The sequence below is a fragment of the Danio rerio genome, chromosome 8, assembly GCF_052040795.2.
Source record: "Danio rerio strain M-AB ecotype USA chromosome 8, GRCz13ab, whole genome shotgun sequence".
Taxonomy (NCBI): domain Eukaryota; kingdom Metazoa; phylum Chordata; class Actinopteri; order Cypriniformes; family Danionidae; genus Danio; species Danio rerio.
The window spans coordinates 29,443,803-29,459,047 of NC_141028.1; the positions used below are offsets into that span (position 1 = coordinate 29,443,803).

General features: G+C 33.6%; 1 protein-coding gene across 2 annotated transcripts in view; it reads right to left on the reverse strand.

Annotated features, from left to right (window-relative positions):
* Positions 1 to 15,245, reverse strand: part of tafa3b (TAFA chemokine like family member 3b) — a 154,024-nt gene that overhangs the window by 30,863 nt on the left and 107,916 nt on the right. The gene's annotated exons all lie outside the window — the stretch shown is intronic.

Sequence of the window (15,245 nt, forward strand, 5' to 3'; positions counted from 1 at the left end):
GTTTTGAATGTAGCATAGAATACACCCAACAAAGTGAGAAGAATGCTTGCTTTGTTTTCAAAAGCTGACATTTTGACATCAAGAAAGGAAAAATAAAGTGTAATCACAAGTTATCATATATATATATATATATATATATATATATATATATATATATATATATATATATATATATATATATATATATATTCATTCATTTTATTTTCGGCTTAGTCCCTTTACTAATCTGGGGTCCCCACAGCAGAATGAACCAGCAACTTATCCAGCATCTTTGGACTTGTAGGGGAAATCGGAGCACTTGGAGGAAACCGACACGAACAGGGGGAGAACATGCAAACTCCACACTGAAATGCCAACTGACCCAACTGGGGCTCAAACCACCAACCTTCTTGCTGTGAGGCGATCGTACCCTCTGCACCATATATATATATATATATATATATATATATATATATATATATATATATATATATATATATATATATATATATATATATATATATATATATATATATACATATATATATATATATATATATATATATACATATATATATATATACATATATATATATATATATATATATATATATATATATATATATATATATATATATATATATATATATATATTTATGGTGAAAAACCAACATATTTAACATTATTTATATATATATATATATATATATATATATATATATATATATATATATATATATATATATATATATATATATATATATATATATTGCTTTTTCAAATAAGTTACAGTACTGATTTACACTGTAAACAGAAATTAGTAAGCAAAACTCAAAATATTTAATTAAACTTATTGACTCAAAATGTTTAGGTTCATGAGATTAAAAATTTTAATTCTTAAAAAAACTTTTTATTACAGTTAAATTAAAACTTGTTATTAAATCAACTTAAATATTTTAAGTTACAGTAACTTCAAATTTTGCTTACCCATTCTAATGGCATTAAGGTAACATTACTTAAAAAAACAAATACACAAAGACCCACTTTTAAGTTGAATCAACTCAATATTTATTAGTATCTTTGTTTTTTTAAGTACAAGTAACTCTTGTAAAACAACATTAACATTTAAAACGCAATACTAAAAATGGAAGCCTCAAAACTAAATTTGACACTTCAGTGTTCATTTAAAAGAAAGAAACAAAAAAATAAAAAATGAGCACTATAGAATAAAGCCTGAAACGCAGTCTTGTTTGACCACACCTTTGACATTACAAATTCACAAACCTGCATGAACTTTTACAAAAACATGAACCATTTAAAACTAAATTACCTGTATGGTTACCAAGTATTATCCTAGTATTATGGTTACCCTGCTGTACTTAACAACTCTCAAGGACAAGCTGTATTAATGACAAATAACATTATTGGTATACCAATAATGTCCAAAATTAGTAAACATTACACCCATAATATAATTATAATATTATAAAATAAAATAAAATAATATAATATAACATAACATAACATAACATAACATAACATAACATAATATAATATAATATAATATAATATAATATCTGCTTTGATAGGTTGAGGTGGATCAAAAAGGTGAGTGTGATGACATCTGATCTCCTGTGCGGATGCAGCCCTATAAAGACCCCGAGGGACATATTTCACTTTTACAAGCGGATTTTTCCTCCCGCTTTGTGAGGGGGAGTTTCATGACATGGCTATTAAAGCCTGTGTCATTTTATGGCCATTTCAATCAGGCTCTATTTCAGAGGACAAATTGAGCTCCACCCTGAGAAGGTTCACCTGATCCACACACACACACACATGCACGAATTATAGATTATTTACCATCATGCGGTATGTATCCACGATTTGTCAATAGTCAGATTGTTATCACTATACTTCCCTATTTAATCAACTACATTAAGAATTGCAAAATTTATTTTTTTCACAAGCATTCAAAATATTGTTTTAATGTGCAAATGAGTCATTATTTTATTAAATTTGCATATGTGTATAGAACAAAAATGTGTATACTGAATGAAGCTGCTTACAAACATTGTTTGGTCACACTTTAGTTTGATGGTCTGCTTGTTAAATTTCAGTTACATTACATCTACATGCCAAATAATTCCCATTAGATTATAAGTAGACTGTTTGGTAGGGGTTAAGTTTAGTTTAAGTTTACATGTACTTGCAAAGTTTCTTATAGTGAGTTAAATGTCTGTTAAAGGAGCAGTATAAGCAGATATTGAGCAGACAGTCTAATATTCAAACGGACTATCAAAATAAAGTGTTACCCTCCATAATTCTGAGACCAGAAAACAAGAACTCTTCTTAAATAAAATGTTGTCTATACAGTAATGAGAACAATTATGAATATATATATATATATATATATATATATATATATATATATATATATATATATATATATATATATATATATATATATATATATATATATAGTTAAATTAATAAATAAATAAATAAATTCAAATACAGACATGAATAAATCTGTAAATTCTGGTGTAAAAATAAACACATCCGTTTAAAATTGAGTTTTGCCACTAAAATTACAAGCCACCAAACTGATAATGTTCTAAAAAATAAACAATTTAAAGTGCATTTTGCTTTTTTCCCCTAAATTAGATAAAAAAAAACCCTCTATTATTTATTCTTCTTTTTCCCAGGAAGGTCCCGTTCAGATATACAACCACTTCATTACTGATGATCATACAAAAAGTTTCAGATAATCTACCACATACAACACACAAGTCTAAGTTACGCTTATCCAAAAATCAGAACAGAGATTCTTCATCTACCACACAATTCAAACAACAGCAAAGCTTGTCCATTCCACACTGGATCACTATATATATATATATATATATATATATATATATATATATATATATATATATATATATATATATATATATATATATATATATATATATATATATATATATTCAAACAAGGAATTGCTTCTAGTAGAGCATTTTTCTGAATATTTTCACTGAAAATGGCGAAAGAGTCACTCCATAAAGAATAAACCAATTTAAAATGTCCAAAATCATCTCTGTTGTCAGACTGATGGTGAAAATGCTCATTTAATGATGTAGTTATGGTATGGTTTGTTCATATGTGTGTGTTCTCTAAAGCAGGCTTCACCAGTGTGTGTGTGTGTGAGCGTGTGTGTGTGTGAGCGTGTGTGTGTGTGTGTGTGTGTGTGTATGTGTGCGCGTGTGTGTGTCCGCTTTGCTGCAGTCTGCATCAGTGGAGGCGTGTGTTAAAAACAGGCTAGATGGATTGGGAATATGGGCGTCCCATTAAAAACCCTTTTAACCTGCTCTCTAGTGTTGTCCACTACACACACAGTACAATACCCTGCTCTACTGTAAGAGCTATAGCTCTCTCCACTTTGACCACCAGAGTGCTTTTATTTCACACTTTTTTAAGCCAAGAAATGAATTGAAAAAATTCAGTTTTTGTAACACTTCAACAAAGTCTGACTTAGAATCACAATAAAAACACAATAAATCACTGTTTTATTCAAAACCGCAATCAGACAATATAGTTCTTATAACAGCAACAAAAAACAACTGACAATTAATTTTCTCCCTTAAATATGCATCGCAGTTTTCTTAAGACAGAATCAGGGCATAAAGTAACTACATGGGCTATATTGTTAAGTTTGGAAGTATAGGTAACAAGCTAAAAGCCAATCACTGTAATTATTATAATACATTCCTAGTGCTTATGACTATAAAATAAAGTGCTATTTTATATTTTAACCTGTCCAATGAACATTTGTAAATATGCTATCAATTCGTTTGGTTAGAAATGCAGTATTAATGTTATTTCACAGTATAAAATCACAATATACTATTGTGTAATCTCAATGAGAAAAGTCTCACATATAATAAAGTCCATACATTATTCAAAATAAGAAATCAATATTTCTATTTCGGTTTGGACAGATTTTTTTTTTCAATACCTTAAAATTTAAAATTTTTATAGCGCACAATGTCATTCTTTAGGTGAACATTAAAAGGCTTTTCCAACCCATCTTCATAAATGCAACATGTCCAAGATTTTTATGCAAAACAGACATTGAGTATGTGAACATGGAAACCAATAATGTGATTATAAAATGATTAAAATAAAACTCTGATTAAGAGTCTACCATGTACAGCAATTTTTGATTGATTTAATCCAATTAAGGTCATAAATATACTAAACAAAAATCGCATTAAGACATGGAGTATGGCCATTTTACTTGCATTATTGAAGTGCAGTACAGACATGTAAACACCTTAAATCAATCTGATACTGTCGTGTAGGATTGTTGCTGCATTTTGTGGCATGCATGAAATGTTCCTGAAAGTACCAAACTGTAGTTAAAGTCAGCAAATTAAAAATGAAACACCTGAAATTAGATGAAAGTACAAAGGAAATCTTGATAGCGCGGTGACGCAAAGACGTTAATTGAATTATGTGCTATAACATGTAAAACGGAATCATGAAAATAACATTCAAAAAGCAACACATGTAAACATCTTAATCTTATTATGGTCTTATTCAGATTAAGGCAAATAATTTGATTTCTGATGGCAATGAAAACAAAGTCATCAAGTAAACCAAGTCACTGACATTTCTGTTTTGACTAAGCCTGTAACTTAAAATTTTGTAGCCAAAAAAGTGAAAAAGTTTATTTCAAACCCAAACAATCATTATATAGAGGTATATTTTTACAACTTTTTAAGCCCTTTTGTGACTTCTTTTATAACTTAAAAAAAATCTAGTTTTAGAGGCTTGTACTGCCCTTTGAGTGCGAGGTCTCTTTTTCCCACTGCACATCTCTCTCTGCGTCTGCTCTATTTAAAAAGTGTCTGAAAAAACCTGTGCATTCAGTAAAAGCTAGACAATGTTTTAGAGAGAGACTGTGAGATATATGTATGGAGAGAAAAAAAGAAAACATTTTCTTTTTGTTGCTTTACAATTTTCTTTTTCAGAGTGATAATTTTACATATAAAACTGAAGTCTCAACACAGCGATTGCCTTTATCTTTTCTCACTACTTAACATGTTTTGAGGGCAGCATTTTAGCCAACGTTCCATATTTATCCCATGGTACACTCTCAGAAATAAAGGTACGAGAGCTGTCACTGTTTTCAAAAGGTACATAATTGTAGCTTAAGAGTCCATATTTGTACCTCAAAGGTACATTTTAGGTACTAATAAGTACCTTGATGTACTACTGTGGACTAAATAGGTACAAATATGTATCTTTTGAAAAGGTACTGCCGAAGTGACAACTCTCATACCTTTATTTCTGAGAGTGTACAACAACAGTAAACAATAAACAATAGACAATTCAACAATAAAACAAAGATTCCATGAAAATTCTATGAAATGTTTGACATAATCTAGTATTCAACAAAATTCATGTCATCTCATAATCTTTAATCAGAATATCTTCCTCTCTCTCAACAACATCTCTTCTGTGATGACATGTTTATTGGTGTGAGTGCAGGACTAACTGCCTCTTATATGAAATCCTCCAACAAAAGACAAAGTCATGCTTTGATTAGAGGAATCATGCCGAGTTTTTTGTAAGTGTTCAGCATGTGTGATTTTGCCAAATAGGATGCGATCCTGGATTAACATCAATGCTGGATTAACATATATCCTGGAACGTCATTTTTGTTTGCAAATTTAATCCATTGCTAATCCCTACCCCTAAACCCAACCAAAGTATTCCCAAAATTAGAGGTGAATAAAATTTGGATAACAGTCATGTAGAAGCACATGACCCTAACTGTAAGCCTAAACCTAACATAAAGGATAAAAGCCTCCCTCAATTCTGATTGGCTAATTGGAATATTGTCTCAGGATCAACATAGATGTTCGCCTAAAAAGTTGAGAAATTCCCAACTTCTGCATCTTCATTAAACATCGCCAAAAAAAGCATTGTTTGTCATACATGTCACCAGGGCTTGACATTAAGACCCACCAACCTGCTAAATGCGGGTGGATTTCAGCGGTGGCAGGTAAGACAAACACTCCCACTAGCCACTTTGGCTGGTTGAAAATAATTTTCTTGGATAATAACTCTTAAAAGCAGGGTTCCACAATAAGGATGGTCCATTAAGCATGCAAAGGCGATCTTAGAATTGAGAAGCAGCACGACTGACAAAAATAACTGCATTCGCGCGAGCAATAGAATACAGGTGAATACCGAATGAGAGGATGATCATATGTTTAAAACGCGTCTCTTTCAAATAGACAAGACAAAATGTGATGATTACAAGAGTTCCAAAATTTGTCTTTTTGGAAGCAGCACAGGTTGCTTTCACTTTAGCTATTTTTTAACAGATTATTTATAGGTCTAACGTTAACCGTGTGTGTGTTCATCCTTTCATCATCACACGGTATGTTTTTTACCTGCTTTCTTTTGCATTTATATGGTTTAATTATTATTTTTTACAATAAGAGATTAACCCCCATTTATGTGTAGTTAACTGGTGATCTGGGACCTTTAGCCTGGACAGATTGCTGTGCATATGTTTTGTTAAATAAAAAGTATAATATACAGCTACAGTATATTTAGCTTGTTTTGACACATTTAAAATTCTTGGCCAAAAAATAATCAATTGTTCATGTTTGACGTGGTCAGAGATAAATTTGGTAAATCCTTCATTTTGTGCTGTGAAAATTATGTGAAATAAAAACTAATTGTAATACTATGAAACCATGTTATTCATTATTGTTATTCAAATGATGTCTGGGTGGTCTTTGGCCAATAAAAGAGTCCATACCTCTTGCTGAGAGTTGTAATGTCTAGCTACTAAAGACTACAATGGATCCAATCAAATTCCAATCTACAAAATATTTTTTTTCTCCCTACATTTTATTCTAGCTGTTAAACTTATGCATAAATCATACAATACAGGAAACATTCCACTGCAACTTCCATTTTTATGCCAACAATTATATACACCAAAGTATATATTCATGTTGTGTGTGCGCGTAAAAGTGCAGTGCAAGCGTGAATCCCGGCCATCACGACAGCCACTTCTTGACGCCCCATTACCCAAGACAGGATGAGTCACTATAAGAGGCTTTTAATCAGTGGGAGGGGTTGAACTCAGGCAATCATCCAATCACCGTGTGCACTTGTGCAGTTATTATATTCATTAGCGCAGATGATTATGAAGCCTTGATGAGAGGAAACGCCCTGCTGCTCTCGAGCACTGCAGACACCTGGAGCTGTTACACTACTGAGAGAGATAATGGAATTACACCTGCACCAATGCACTCTCTCTCTTTCACTCTCTCTGCCTTTCTCCTCAGTCATTAAGAGACTGTTTCCCTATTAAAGAACAAGCTCATTGCTCTTTTGTTGTAGTGTCTATTGGAGCATGCATAAACCCGATTAAAGCGGTATTGTTCTTATGAATCCGAGTTTCCCTAATGAGTTTCAACGATATAAGCTCTGTTACAACACTTAGTGTGCGGCCTACCTAGACAGTATTTTAAGAATGTAAATGCAAAAGACTTTCCAAAAAGGTATGTTGTTGCTTGTTCAAATGTGTTTTGCACATGTTAGACATTGCAGGACATGCAGGCCCAGAAATTAATGTTAACAGCAAAAAAAAAAAAAAAAAAACTATTTTAACTTTTAACTTACTAATAACAAAGGTAAAAAGTACACACATAAAGGCTTATGACAACATGACCTTTTCTTGTTTTAAGTAATGGACTATATGCACACAGACATTTAATTACAGCCAGCCAGCCTCAGCGCTTCCGGTGAACTGTCTTTCCATTATAAAATTGTTTTATATCTCATTTTGAAATAAAAATAGCAAAATGTTTGAGTTACAGAGTTACAGCCCCCCTAAAACCGGCCTAGCGATGCCCACATACTAAATGATTAAACATCTGCATAGGTATAATCACAGATTTTATCTAACTACCAACATTGTTAGCATGATGCAAACTGAATTAAGCATAGGTCCATTTTCCTATGCACTTCCTGCAAATAGCACTATAGAACATTACACCACATTATACATCTTATAAGGCATTCACTTATAGGGATCAAGTTGTATAGGATCAGCCTTGTAGAAAGGAGTTGCCTATGGAGGCAGCAGACAGCAAGGCAGCTTGCTAGGTTTAAGAACAGAGCTAATGTATCTCCTGTGAGCCATGAAGAGAGAAATACCTGAAGATACACACAGGTAAGGCAATTGCAGTGCCTGGTAAAGAGGGAGCAATTCCATAACAGCAAAAAACTGTCAGGCTATATGAGAATATCATGCAATCGAAGCAGCCCGAACAGTTGATGTTGTTTACTGTTTTCCCAAAGCAGATTTCTGTCATGTGTGATTATGCGTCACTTTAGAAAATCTGTGCAACTGGGAGCAATAATGACCTCGCTTGCATAGAAAGTGAGCGTTTAGACATCCTGTTCCCAGAATGTGTCACAAATATAACTCTGACAGATGGCCAGAATGTGCTGGTAATGACATCACTTCCTGGGCAGACATATCGCCGCATCATTAAATATCAAAACATTGAAAAAAATATATTATGTTGGCTCAGTCTTCCTCAATCCCACTCCCTCTCTCTCTCTTCGTCCAGAAAGAGTACGTAATATTAAAGTCGGATTAGAGCAAAAAAAAGCGGATTAGTATTTTAGTAGCATTTGTGTTTTATTTAAAGTTCTAATATTAAAGGACTAGCAAATCTAAACCCGGCTTAAGCATATTTCTTGCACACATTTCAGATCACTGCCATGTTGGGGATATTTATTCTCACTTGTGATCTGGTTTGTGTCGTGTCTCTTGCCTGCACAGCTGGCCTGTGTTGCAGGTGAAGAGATTCACTCTACCGCCCTCTAATCTGCTAAAACATGCTGTCCTGCAGCATACGCTCTCTTCGGGACAGTGTGGTGTTAGATTATTTAAGCCCCCCGTAGCAGGAGACAGGAGATCATCCCTTCCTGATAACTGTGAAATGGAGAGCTTCATGTAAAATGACGGCTGAGCGCAAAATCTGCCCAGTAAGCACTTTGCCCTAACCCGTTTCCCCCCCACGCTCTACATCTCCATCAGGGCATCTGCAGCATTGACGTTAATTACAGAGCATTGAATGGAGGTAAAAAGCTCCATCCATCAAAGACAGACACGCTGAAGATGTGAGACTTATTGAGAGTGTTAGAGGATGTAAAGTATAAAGACTTAAATTCCACACTGAGACTCTGAGAGAAAACCAACCAAGCAATTTTGTGTTTAATAGACATCTAATAGATGTCTTAACATGGATAGCAATGGCAAACTTTAAGAAAGACTTCTAAAAGTGTGTAGTCATTGATTCATGTGTATTTAAGGACTAGTCTTAGTTTTGGGTTAAATATCTATTGGATTTTCACTGACAGCCCAAGTTTAGAATTGTTTTAAACACTATTATTATTAGACTTCTTTTAAGTACAATACAAATGCTTGCTGGGAAGAGAAGCTGAGGAAAGATTCAAAGTTGGGGATGACTGAAAAAACTTTATCTTATGTATCTACTGTATACAGTATGTGATCTATTTTTAGTACAATATTATTGCTTTTTTTCCAGATTTTCAGCAAAATATATTTATTATGGGCGGCATGGTGTCTCAATGTTTAGTACTGTCGTCTCACAGCAAGAAGGTTGCTAGTTCGAGCTGGTCCAGTTGGCATTTCAGTGTGGGATTTGCATGTTCTCCCTGTGTTGACGTGGGTTTCCTCTGGGTGCTTTGGTTTCCCTCACAGTTCAATGACATGCACTTTAGGTGAATTGGATTGGCTGTAGTGTATGAGTGTGTGTGTGTGAATGAGTGTGTATTGAGGTTTCCAAGAACTGGGTTGTGGCTGAAAGGGCATCTGAGCACAAAAACAACATATGGCAAAATAGTTTAAGATTCATTATGCTGTGGTGATTCCCGGTAAATAAAGGACTAAACCAAAGGAAAATGAATGAATGATATTTAATGTATTTCTCTAATCATTTAGATGACAACTAATATTACAGACTGCAAGCTCATATTTAGCTCTGCATCTATCCAATCAATAGCCTAACTGTTGAGTCCCTGCTCTACGATTATTATTATTATAATCATTTTTTTAAACCTGTTTCACTTCAAAAAATGAATAAATTCATAAATCTGTTGCTGCTTTCATTTAATTGGCACTTAAATAACAAATAATCTGTCTCAGGTTCCATTTTCCCTACACTCTCAGAAATGAAGGTACATGAGGTGTCACTGGGGCAGTACATTTTCAAAAGATACATATTTGTAACTAAAAGGTGCATAATGCTACCACAAAGGTACTTTTTAGGTAAATTTGTGTACAAATATACAGCTTTTTGGTACTACTGTGGACTATTTGGGTACAAATATGTATCTTTTAAAAAGGTACTGCCCCAGTTACAGCTCCTGTACCTTTATTTCTGAGAGTGTACGACAGAAAACTACTTTTTTCGAGAATATTGGTTAAACTTTAAGATGTCATAGGCAATGACGACAAATACCTCCCTATTAATATTGGAGGGGACTCATTTGCCTCAGGTATTGGTCATAATGTAAAAAGAGATTTTCATTGTGATTTCAAATAACAATGCAAAAAAAAAAAAAAAAGGGAAAAAATAATGCATTTCTTACTTAGAATTGTTGTCTTGTTTCCAGTACAAAACACATTTTCAGGACAAGTAAAACAATTTTTATTTTAGGAAATAATATAAGTGAGTTTTTCTTTAAAACAAGCCAAATAATCTGCCAATTGGATAAGCAAAATAATCCTATTTCAAAGCAAAAACAAGATTAATTTCACTTATCCCATTTTTAGATTATTTATCTTGTTTTAATGAAAAACTTAATTTTGGCATATTATTTATTCAAACAAGAAGTTATGTTTTACTTGTCTAGAAAGTGCTTCTTGATTTATGACAAAACAAAACTCTAAGTAAAAAAAAGCATTTTTGCGGAGAAATATCTTACCACTGTTACTGTACATTATGCTGATCAACATACTTTAAACTCTTAAAACACACAACAATTTATAACTGGGTATCAATGGGTATCAATTACTTTCACATTTATTTGTGTAGTTCTCACATTCAGTTTCTTTTAAGGAATGAAAACTGTAATTGGGTATTTTTTTTTGTACAGGTAGGAGAAAATGAGCGCACAAATAGTTTCCTCAACACGTTTAGACAGATATTGAATTAGCATGTCACTACTTTTAATGGAACAAGATTTAACAAATGGTGTATTAATGGTTTTTATTAAAGACAATTTAGTTTCTGTGCATTTTTGGTACATTAAAAGTGAGGATTTTTTTAGAAAACATGATTTTAAAGTTAATCCTAACATATGTTAAAAAAGAAATTGGGTATACATACTTTTTCACATCAATGAATATTAAATAGACCAATGATTACATTTTTGTGCTTCATCTCATGTCGACACTATCCACCATTCAAATTTTGATTGCACAGTACTGTTTTGTATACTACACTACATGTTACCTAGTGTTTGTTTTTGTCTTCTTATACAATATTTTGTTGTTTTAGTTTTGTTAACAGAATGCAGATAGGCCATACTTTTCTGAAATATCCTGAAATGTCAGATCAAGCACTTTGGGGATTGAAAGGAGAAGAGAACATGGCCAGACAAGAGTCTCATACACCCGTCTGATGTGTTAAGGCCTCTTCCAATAATCCAGAGGTCAGTGCTCCTTCCTTCTCGGCCTGACCCACATTTACACACCTCCGTCAAACTCCCAGTGCAAACAGCCAACTCTCAAACAAATATTCTCCAGTACACTTCAGACCCTCAAGAGAGACAAAAGGCGGGGTAAATAGGGTGAAAAAAGTGGCATCTTGACGGCTGTCCAATCTCGTTGAGGTTGAACATGTTATTCTTTGGCTCCAATTTGAGAGCAGCAAAACCTTTCCCCTTTCCTGTCATCCCATGCTTTGGTATTTCTTCCTTCTCTCCGCACTCATCCTTTCCTCATTTCCGTCTTGTCATCCAGAGTCTCATCAGATGTCAGAGGACAGCGTGTTGTCCCAGAGTTCTGGTTCCATCTGCATCTTCAAACACATATTTTGTGGTGGGACTTCTCTCCTGTGGGTCTTAGGTAAGAGGGTCAGTACTTTTTACACATGAACCCTGATGAGAGCACGTGGTGAGAATGTGAAAGGAAATGTCCCAGAAGACGCCACTTTATATTGTGTTTTTTTTTACTGATGTTTTTATGTGATTAAAATCGTTCAGAAAGGCCTTAACACACTATAATGTACAATATAGGAAGTGATGGCTTGTATTTGACATTAATGGATAAAAAAATCTGCATAAAATATAAACATGAAATATAAACTAGGGATGCACTAATAGGATTTTTGTTAAACTGATACCAATTTCAAAAAAACAAAAAAAACTTTTGTGACAGTTTTGCAAAAATCTTGTTACTGATATTAATTTTGATATTGATCATTTACATACAGTATTATACAATACAAGCTCTTCTACAAGCGCATCCATAGAGGCGACAAAATAGTGAGGGCGCCATCTGCGACACCCCCATTCAACCCTAACTATACTCCCCCTGGTCCTCACTTTCAGCTGCAACTCCACCCCGGTTCTCACTTCCATCCGCAACACCCTCCACATAACACCCCCAAACTGACCCCATGAACTACTGTAAAGAACTTTACTGTACTGTAAAGTTTCTATTAAGCTCTGACAAAGTCTTGTGTAGTCTTTTCTGATCCTTCCTTTAACATATGGCCAACAAATCTCCCGTTTTAAGCATTTAGATTGCTGAAGCACTCATCAGAAACATGGCGGAAACACAGCACAAGGCTGGGGTTATAATGCTTAGGTATTCTTGCAAAAATAAACAACCACTAATTCTGGACACATCTTTGGGTAGAAAAGATAACACTAACTTTCCCACACATTTCAGAGCACAGCATCTATTCGACTTGATTCAACCGAGATCTGCTACAGTGTTTGTCTTTTATAGATGAATCAATAGTTTTAAACCTCAGATTTAAGCCTCAGCTGGATATTTCACTTCACTTAGAGCTGTGTTACACACTGCAAGCAAGGCCATTTTCAAAAACCCATAACAGGGGCTCTTAAACCAAACTAAACTAACCGTGTTGCCCTACATTAAGACGTCAAAACACTATAATTACTAAAATGCAAAGACAAAAATATAAAAACGGCTAAATTACAAAAACGATTAAATGATAATAAAACTAAAAATACAACATTTAAATGATTTTAAATAATCAGTAGGACCCAAAGACAAATGCTAATAATTAATATTGATAAAAAAGCACTCATCACTTATCAACTCATTGATTTCTTCAAAAAGAAAAAAGTAAGAGAGGAAACTTCAAAATATGTTTTTTATTACAATATGTTCCACAAAGGAATAAAAATAGGTTTGAAATGACCAGAGGTTGAGAAAATGATTAACAATTTTGTATTTAATTTTTTATATCTCAAAAAACAGAAGTATTTTGTTCACTACTGCTTCTCTATAACAAACATAAAAATGTTGATCTATTAACAGGTTCACAGGTTGAGTATAATGATTTGCATACTGTATGTCTATAAAAGGTCCCCTCTCGACAGCGTTCTCAAAATACCACCTCCACAATGATCACTCGGTAACACACTTATCAGCTATTTCTTTTTAATCTATAAGAATAACATGTCAGCACCTTCTCTCAAGCTGAATTCAGCCCGAACACATGTTGGATTCTGCAGTAATCAGGACGCCTGATGGATAGGAAGCTGTTTTTGTTTATGGAGAGTGTGAGCTTGTGCCATCTGCTTTGAGATTAAACACCACGCTCTGATGGAATACATAAACACCCATCAAGCTCAAAGCAGCCTGCTTAAGACACTCATAAACACTCATTTTAACCTACTTACTCCCCACATACACACTTATGGAAGCAAGAGTGTTAAATATGACCAGAGCCGCCATGGGCACTTCTCTTCTAAGGCAAGAGAGCTACAGTCAGCGAATTATAAATAAAAGCACACACACACATGCACACACACACACAGAAAAAAAAACATAATAATGTTGTTCTGAATAATCAAACACTAAATGGAGCCCACAGCCAGTTGCTTAAAAGGGCGCTGTAATCTAAATTAAATTGAAAGTGAATGCTAATAATTAATGACACAAGGGGTGCATAAAATACTTTAAGGCAGTGGAAATTAGCTAAGCTAAGCTGAAAGCTGAAAGTAGCTTGATGCACTACAACAAATGAGGCAAACAAAGCTTGTTGGTTGTTTTATGAACATTACATAAACACAAACACAAACATATGCTTGAAAAGTGAAAATTTTAACTGATGATACACAAGTCTTCAAGTACGTCCAGGGTTCTATTTGTTCTGTTTCACAGTTGTCTTACTGTTTTATGAAATTTCACTCAGCTGCCATTTTGATACGCCTCCCAGGGAAGTGTGGAAACACCAAATTCTTCCAAACTGTTTGCCAAGCTCATGATTAAATTTCATGTGTCAAATCAGCGATAAAATGACACAACAACTCTCTCTTAAGTTTAGTTTTTTTAGTTTTTAAATCACAATATTTGAGTTTTTCAGGTTGCCCAATGCGCATGCCCTCTCGAAGGGAATGAGATCACACCAAACTCCTTTTTCTGTTTACATGTTACCCAACATCATACTCTGAATGGTTTTCTGATGCAATTTGCCATCAAGACCAACTTGGTCTTGATGTCAAATCTCCTCCCGAAATGACAATGACTTCTTTGTTTATAAGTTTGTGGGCATTCTAATAGTTGCTGTCATGTGATATACTTTTGAAAGGACAGACTGCACCTTGCGTTTGTTTCATACAAATTACAAAACCAGATAATATTTGTTTAAAGTGTAGTTGATTCGTTTAAAATTAGAGATTTAAAGCTTATGTGGATAAATGGCATGGGCCGGTATAAATTTCTGACGGCATAATAACCTTGGATAAAAATACCTAAGTTTCAAGGTATCACGGTATTGTGATTACTGCTCTAAAATCTAAAATAAGTACTTTTTACATGTCGGAGAAAAAACAACAACTTTTTTTAAAATATATTTTTTAAGAAATAATTTTGCCCTCTTTATTAGTTTCAAAAACAGATTTTGTTCAACACAAAAAAATACATTAACAAACTCTTATGC